The sequence below is a fragment of the Schistocerca serialis genome, chromosome 3, assembly GCF_023864345.2.
Source record: "Schistocerca serialis cubense isolate TAMUIC-IGC-003099 chromosome 3, iqSchSeri2.2, whole genome shotgun sequence".
Taxonomy (NCBI): domain Eukaryota; kingdom Metazoa; phylum Arthropoda; class Insecta; order Orthoptera; family Acrididae; genus Schistocerca; species Schistocerca serialis.
Genome location: NC_064640.1, coordinates 407,459,794 through 407,468,518, shown reverse-complemented (window position 1 = coordinate 407,468,518; position 8,725 = coordinate 407,459,794). Strand labels below are relative to the sequence as shown.

Genomic DNA, 8,725 nt, shown 5'->3' with positions numbered 1-8,725 from the left:
CAACATTAGTTGCAATGAAGCACTGAATTCTCACTAAAGAACTGAAGGACCTGTGGTGAGTGATGAACACATGAGGAGATTAAATGTTTGGATGATGGTGAATATAAATTTATGAACTGTTGATTGGTATCTTAGAAAGATGATAAGCAGCAGGTTGAGTATTGGGAAAGATGGGAAGTGAGGGCGATTGTGGTGGTTGGGGGGGGAGGGAGGGGGGAAGGGCTGTCATATCAGAAAAGGAAGAGAGGGAGTGAAATGGAGAGGTGAGAGAGAGAGGGAGAGCCCTAATGTGGAGTGGAAACAGGTGGGAAAAGCTGTAGAGTGTAGCATAAAGTGAATTTCGTTGTATGGGGGAGGGAATTCGTTGACTTGCGTTGGAATGGGATATGGAGTGTGTATAGGTATAGGAGTGGTGCGACATGTTTGTAAAGGTGCAGCAGCATACCAGGTTGGTGATCAGAGGGGTGACAATGGGGTTATTGCAATCCAGTTTTCAGATAGTATGGAAGGTGCAAGGTGTTTGATGTGTATGAGGAGGAGTGGGAATCTGATGAGATGGTAGTGGGTCCATGTGAAGGAAAGTAAACGACAGTGGAAAGCAAGATGTGTATGGCATTCAAGGATTTGGAGGGACGTATAGAATTTTGGTTGGGCAGAGATCCATGCAACATTTGCATAGTGGAGGATGTCAGATCTACTGTGGGCTTTCTGTTGGATGGTTAGTAAGTGAGGGTCCCATTTTAGCAGCTGGTCAAGGGTTAGTCCAAGATATTTTAGTGTGTTAGTTAACTGGAGATGATGGTCATAAATGATAAGGTAGTTTTTTTTGTGGGTGGGGGTTAATCTTGAGGAGCCACAGGTGACAACAGGAGGTGAACTGACTGAGGTTGACTTGGAGGAATCATTAGGATTCCTTGAGTATGGTGTACCCCAAAGGAAATCAGTGTCATCAGCACACTGAAGGAGGTGGCCTGGTGGGTGTAGTGGGCATATGAGCAGTGTAGAGGAGATAAAGGAGAAGAGAGAGGACTCCTGCAGTGGGCTGGAAGGTATCGGAACTGGTATCGTTAATAGTGACAAAGGAGGGGCGATTAGTAGGAGAGATGCAATAAGGCAGAGATAGTTAACTGGAAGAGTACAGTTTGAAAAGTAGGCCAGAATGCCATACATGGTCATAGGCCTTTTCTAGGTTGGGGGAGACAAAAATAGCCAATTTACAGGAGTTAAGTTGATGGGATAGGAGATGGGTGATGTGCAGGAGCTGGTCATCAGAGGAAAAATTGGGACAGAAGCCACACTGGTTAACAGGAAGAAGGTAGTATTGGTTCAAGTGTTGACAGATGCGTCAAGAGAGGATTGATTCAAAGACCTTACTAAACACGGAGGTGAGACATATGGGGCAGCAAGAGGAGGTATGAGTAGGAGCTATGTTGGGTTTGAGGAACAGTAGGATTTCAGAGGTTTTTCTATTGTTGAGGACAGTAATCTGTAGAGAGGATAATGGTGTAAAGTGTTGTAAGGGTGATGAGAAAGGAGAGGGGGCATTCTTTGAGGTGTCGATAAGTAATCCAGTGCCGTGTTGTTTGTGGAGTACTTGTTTGATATCTTGTGTTGGCTTTGGTGTATTTAATTCTGTTTGTGGTATGTTGTCCAAGTACTGGAAGCTGGTAGCCAGGGTGGAACAGCAGTATTTGTACGTTTGTGGATGTAGGGGACAGTGGGTAATCAAAATGAGGGCCACCAGGAGTGGAGAAGACATTGGAGAGATAGGCTGCAAAACGCTCAGTAATGCTCAGGTTGTCAGGAAAGGGATGGCTGTCGTGAAGGAGAAGGTAATGACATATGGGGTTATTGCCAGTGAGTTGATGTAATGCTTTCCAGTACTTGGAACAGTTAATGGGGAGTGCAGTGTTGAATCTGGTGCCAGTCCTGGCGTTTCTTTTTTGGATTTAATAAATTTCTCATGTGTCTCTGTATTTTCCAGTTGCATGTGAGTGTATCCCAGACACAAGTTCTTAAGAAGGATCAGTAAATACAAAGGGATTCTTGGAGGCAGATTCAGGCTTGTTGGGGGAGGGTGGGATGGTACAGATATGTGGCCTTGGTAGGAATGTGGGTAGATGTTGCATCTGACAAGGTGTGCTGCAGAAAGGATGTGGCCCGAGGGATATCGTCAGGTTGCTGGTAGGACAGGAGGTGACTTCCAGTGTGGTTGTCTATGGATTATTAGTAGAAATTCCAGTTGGCCTGGGAGTAGTTTTGGATGGAGATTGGGTTGGGGTGCATAGGGATGAGACTGGATAGAGGAGATGCTGACGAGTACAGGTAGGTAGTCACTTCCAGGCGGATTGAGGACTGCACCAGTGAGGCGTCCGAGGAGGTTGGGGGACGCTAGGATGACACTGGGGAAGTTGTTGGTTTTAGGACAGGTGTGGTGTGGGATGGGAACAATGTACTCTGCAGGGAGTCGATAAACTGATGCCGCCACTGAAGTTCTGTGGGAGATTCACTATGGACGTTGCACATCCACCTCTGTAAATGATGGCGTTATTCATTACACAACAGATAAATCGTATAAGTTCTCTATTCTCGGTTATCGTAATATCTCTTGAAGCCATATACAGGGTGTTACAAAAAGGTACGGCCAAACTTTCAGGAAACATTCCTCACACACAAAGAAAGAAAATATGTTATGTGGACATGTGTCCGGAAATGCTTACTTTCCATGTTAGAGCTCATTTTATTACTTCTCTTCAAATCACATTAATCATGGAATGGAAACACACAGCAACAGAACGTACCAGCGTGACTTCAAACACTTTGTTACAGGAAATGTTCAAAATGTCCTCCGTTAGCGAGGATACATGCATCCACCCTCTGTCGCATGGAGTCCCTGATGCGCTGATGCAGCCCTGGAGAATGGCATATTGTATCACAGCCGTCCACAATACGAGCACGAAGAGTCTCTAGATTTGGTACCGGGGTTGCGTAGACAAGAGGTTTCAAATGCCCCCATAAATGAAAGTCAAGAGGGTTGAGGTCAGGAGAGCGTGGAGGCCATGGAATTGGTCCGCCTCTACCAATCCGTCGGTCACCGAATCTGTTGTTGAGAAGCATACGAACACTTCGACTGAAATGTGCAGGAGCTCCATCGTGCATGAACCACATGTTGTGTCGTACTTGTAAAGGCACATGTTCTAGCAGCACAGGTAGAGTATCCCGTATGAAATCATGACAACGTGCTCCATTGAGCGTAGGTGGAAGAACATGGAGCCCAGTCAAGACATCACCAACAATGCCTGCCAAACGTTCACAGAAAATCTGTGTTGATGACGTGTTTGCACAATTGCGTGCGGATTCTCGTCAGCCCACACATGTCGATTGTGAAAATTTACAATTTGATCACGTTGGAATGAAGCCTCATCCGTAAAGAGAACATTTGCACTGAAATGAGGATTGACACATTGTAGGATGAACCATTCGCAGAAGTGTACCCGTGGAGGCCAATCAGCTGCTGATGGTGCCTGCGCACGCTGTACATGGTACGGAAACAACTGGTTCTCCCGTAGCGCTCTCCATACAGTGACGTGGTCAACGTTACCTTGTACAGCAGCAACTTCGATAGAGCATGCAATATATGTATATATAGGAACTCTAATGAAGAGCGTGACGTCAAGATAACGTCACTCTTGCACAAAGTAATGTGAACTGTAGGATACCTCCTGCATATCGCAGACATATAGAATATCGACTGCCAATCGTAAAACAGAAGAATAAAGATGTGCTTCATGAATGTTAACGTGTTCATCAGTACTTTCATGTCGGTTGGTGATTTCGTCAATAATTCTGACACTGATCCCTGTATGCTGGCTTAATACGCAATCATGGGTGTCGATAATATTGAGAGTTGTAAGTGTAAGAAGTGTCATTATGGGAGGACAGAAACAGATGGCTTGTTTTTGGCTCGCTTACTGATGATCGTGTATGTCAGGAGATGAGCTTCCTAAAGGACAACCAGGTAGGACAGAAATTATTGAGTATTCTGTACTGTAGCGTAAAGGTTCGCGAGGTACATGTTTAGCAGAGACATTCAAGACGCATCGAACAGTTGAAACATACAACAGAAATGTGAACGTTTTGCTTAAGTGTACCAATTACTTTTGACGAGACAGTGTGTCTTGTGTGAATGAATGTCTTTCGTAAGTATGTAGATTAATGTGGTGTATTTTTTCGGAAACTGTCATACATTAACGCGCACAAATCCATTGAGATGATCCGTTACGCTAATCAGTGGCATAAAGCATTATAGTAAGATGTCTATATCCTTGGCTGGGTAATGTAATACGTATTGAACTCATCATTTTGTGACTTAGAAATCGAGTTAAAATTGGTGTTCCTGGATTTCCAGTCACTTTTGTTAGATTGCTTGTCCTTTCGAATTTCCATACAACGTACTAACGTAACAGGTATGACAAGAGATGCCAACCTGAAACATTTCTTTGCACCGGTGGTTTTCTTTCGCATTCTCAACCTCTTTCCATTTCTCAATAGTTTTATTTAATGTAACGTTGCGCCACTTCAAGGATATATCACGTTGTGTGTGAATTGACTTTCCTGTGTTAGGCTGAGTCACATACAATAACGTGAGATGATGCTAGTTATGCTATATGTACAAAGTTCCAAGTTATTTAGAACATTTAAAATCTCTCAATGTCCTCTTGGTACACATGAATAATCTCAGTATATGACTCAAATTGTTGCACTGAGATGTGAATGTTACTCTGACAAGTTTAGTGTGAAGGTGTAATGTATTTATTCACCCATAGCACATTCACCTTCAACCACTGTTGAATTTTTAACATGATTGATTTGACTTGGGCATTACTGAAAAGGGTAAGTGACAGAACATTGAATTTGAGAATACTTACGAAACATCAGGGAGAATTGTTACTTTAATTACATGGGTTTTCTTCACACATTGTGTAAGTAATCAAAGGTTGTAGTGCCCCCATGAATGTCATCAAGAGAGATAGAGGCAAATTAGTGGCATTACTGAATGTAGACGATAATTTTATTAATACTCGCACATCTGTGCTTTATTTCAGGCACATTGTTATTACTATCATTGTTAAAATGTTTTTAAAAATTGCTATTATTATTATTATTATTATTATTTAAATTGTTACTGCTAGTAATTTGTGTTTGACCAACTGTTACATTGTGGCGTAGCAGTGCAGTGGTAATGCTTGCCCGTAAGAAACATAAGGCCTAGTTTGATTTAACTGTAAAGATGATGTAAATGGTAATTCTTAAACAGAAATTACTTAGCTTGTTGTCAGTAAGTTTGTTAGACTAGTTGACTTTCAGGTTAGGTGGATCTTGAAACTAATTCATAGACCAAATTCAAAAATATGAAATCATATCACGTAACATACCATACATTGAGAATTATTTTTGAGCAAAAATATGCAAATACATTGGCATTGTATAAATCTGTCACAATTTAAAATGCAAGATGCAGTGACAGAATTGCATCCCAAATATCATTGGTGGCATTACCTGTATTACGAGACCACCAATGAACAGTCTTAATCCCAAAAGTTTGCAAGGTATTTACTCCAACAGTAAATATTATTGCACTGCATACAATATTGAACCAGAGCTGCAATAATCCAGCAAGGTGGCACTCTGGGTAAAGTTCTGCAGTAACATTTGGGAGGACATCACGTTAAATCCCTGCATTGCCATCCAGATCGAGGTTTTCCGTGGTTTCATTAAGTGGCTTAAGGTAAATGTTAGGATCTTGCTTCTGGCAAGGACACAGCTAATTTCCTTCCCCAAACTGAGATAGTGCTCAATTTCATTTGTACTCGTTGTTGACAGAACATTAAAGTTAAATCTTTGTTCGCCTTTCCAAAACTGTAATTCAAACTAACATGACATGTATGAAGACCCTGTGCACTAACAGTCTTTTGACTCACTGCTCCAGCTGTTTAGTTAATATTCCCAAACATAATCTCCTGGCATCATACTTTTTGCTTTTGTCAACTGAGATCCAATCAATCATCTGCAGTCTAACATAGATCTCAGACTACATTACAGATCAGTCTGTCACCATGACCAGAAATCCAAAAGGTAATATTGAAGCAAAATAAATATTCTCTAATTGGCTGGCTATACTAGGCTGTACAGTTTCTGGAAGAGGCTTTGACACTGTCCCTAGATAGTGTTGCCAGCTCTCCTTGCTTCTGAACCAATAGTTAACATTAGCTGCTAGGTTATATGATAAGGCATTGGTCCACAATTATTCTTATTCAACAAAAATTGTTCAGCCCATATCCTAAACCTTTTAGTTTCCCGCAGTTCATTTGAGCCTCATGATTTAAGTATAATATGGTTGGAGCAGTGGATTTGCATTTGGGAGGTGCAGTATTCAAATCCTCATCTGGCCATTCATAATTTCATAATTCGCTGTAATACCGATATCAGTGGTACAGCGAAACTTGAGCTTCGTTTCGCATGTTATAAGTAAAGGTAGTGGCATGTACTTCCTTTGAATATCTGCTCATATTCTAAGCTTGTACCACCACTATTGAGAATGTGAACATGGATAGATCTTAGAATATAGTTTTACAGACATTCTAAGACCTATTTGTGTTGACATCTACAATTGTATGGTTACAAATTGTAAAACCATAGAATTTTTTATTTTAATAATATTTTCCTGTTTGCTCATTTGTTAGATTTGTTACAGCAAAAATGTAGAAAGGTAAGAATATATGGTCAGGTATTTTGAAATGCCATTATTGTGATACTATACTGTGTCTATGAAGTTGGTATAAACATGTTGTGTTCATATTAAAAGCAATTTTTCTTTGACATAATGAAATTTTTAAAGTTACATGCTAAACGAGAGACTTGAGATGATAATTTAATAACTTTTTTCCTTTGTGTTTTATTTTTAGGCAAGGCCTCAGGAAAATGTGTGTGTGAAGACTCAAAGGAATTAAAATGAAGAAATTGTGTCTCGTTCTTTGCACCTGGAGAATGTATTAGTGTCACAACCATAAACTTACTCAGGTAATGTTAATAACTTGTGCTTGCAGTTGAATATCTTGTTATTTGTATGAGGTAAGAACAGTAGTAATATATAGCTATGGTTCTTAGTGCATCAGTAAGTTTTCTTATACACTATCATGCTGCTTGTAACATGTCTAATTGTTTCATCTTCTAAACAGGTGAATTTATACTACCCTGCTTGAAAGACAACTCATACTCTGAGAAAGCCCTCTGTGGAACTTCAGCCAGATAACAACAGTGGACATTACAAAAGTCGTAATTAGAACTTTACATACAGAGCAAGAACAATAAATGTATTGGTCCTAGTAAGTTGAACTGTGTGCTGGACCAGGACTCGAAATTGGAACCTTGCAGGTGAACATATGTGGAGTATGGGAAGGAGGAGGAAGACATACTAGTGGAAGTAATGGGGGGGCAGGTCACGAATCATGCCTGGGATCGTTTAGTCAGTAATAGCAGTGCTCACGAAAGGGTGGGTTCTGTTTCAAGAGCCCCATAAGTTTTAAAGCAGAACATACTCTGCTGTGGAGTGAAATAAGTAAGTTTAGAGTACAGAAGCATATAAGAGTAATGTGTAGTGTAAATCCAATAACATCATGTTGAAACCTATTCAAAGAATTGGGCATACTAACCACAGCTTCTCAGTATATTTATTCTTTAATGAAGTTTGTTGTAAATAATACATCTCTTTTCCCAACTAACTGCTTAGTACAGAGTATCAATACCAGTAATAAGAACAATATACATAAAGATTTAAAATCACTTACTCTTGGCCAGAAAGGAGAGCAGTTCTCAGCAATGCATATTTTCAATAAGTTACTAGCAACCATTAAGAGTTTAGTTTCAGACAAGGCACAATTTAAACATAATTTAAAGGAATTTTTGGTGGGCAACTCCTCCTACTCCATCTATGAATTTCTCAACAAGTGCAGTAGACCATTGTAGTAAAAATTTATTACTTTAATTTTTGACAATACTTGGCTGTAACGGCCAAGTAACTACCTACTGTGTGAAAGGTGAATGTATGGAAAGCAGATGTAAGTATTTAACCTGTAAATATTAGAAGTTTAATTTTAATTGATGTACATAATTTTACTGTTTATTGAATGAGGATCATTAAAATTAATGAAACTAAAGTTTTTCTAATTACATTTGTGTGATGTGGTTATCTGACGTGTTCCACACCCAGGAAGATCCCCTCTTTTGTGGGTCTACGCAATAAGTAATTAATCTAATCATCTGTGACCTGTTTCTACAATTCTGAGACTACTACTCAGGCGGACTGACCACCCAAGTTCCCCATTGGGTGGGTGTAGGTACTACCCGATGGTACATGCACCCGATTGGGGGTAGATTTGACACTGCTCCGCACGAATCCCACGAGGCACTAACGAAACAAATGGCAACCCAGACAGAGCCTCACACATCTGAACAAGCTTTATTTAGGTAGACAAACACCTTTTAAGGATAATCATTTGAACTATTCTTTTACAGAAATTGTGTGTAATGAGTGAATTTACAGTATATGTATACATGTTCAGTGTCAACATTAATGAACACATTGTTTAGCAGTATTCGTGCAACCACACCTAAAAACTAATTTTTAATAATACAATTGGGGGATAGCAGGTGCCCAAGAGGCTGT

The 8,725-nt window shown here is 40.1% G+C and overlaps 1 long non-coding RNA gene across 1 annotated transcript; it reads left to right on the top strand.

The window, feature by feature from the left end:
* Nucleotides 1-3,613: 3,613 nt before the first annotated feature.
* Nucleotides 3,614-8,216, top strand: LOC126471624 (uncharacterized). Its single transcript, XR_007586355.1, has 3 exons — nucleotides 3,614-4,018; nucleotides 6,966-7,080; nucleotides 7,239-8,216. It is a non-coding gene; the product is annotated as an uncharacterized LOC126471624 (long non-coding RNA).
* The last annotated feature ends 509 nt before the right edge of the window (nucleotides 8,217-8,725 follow it).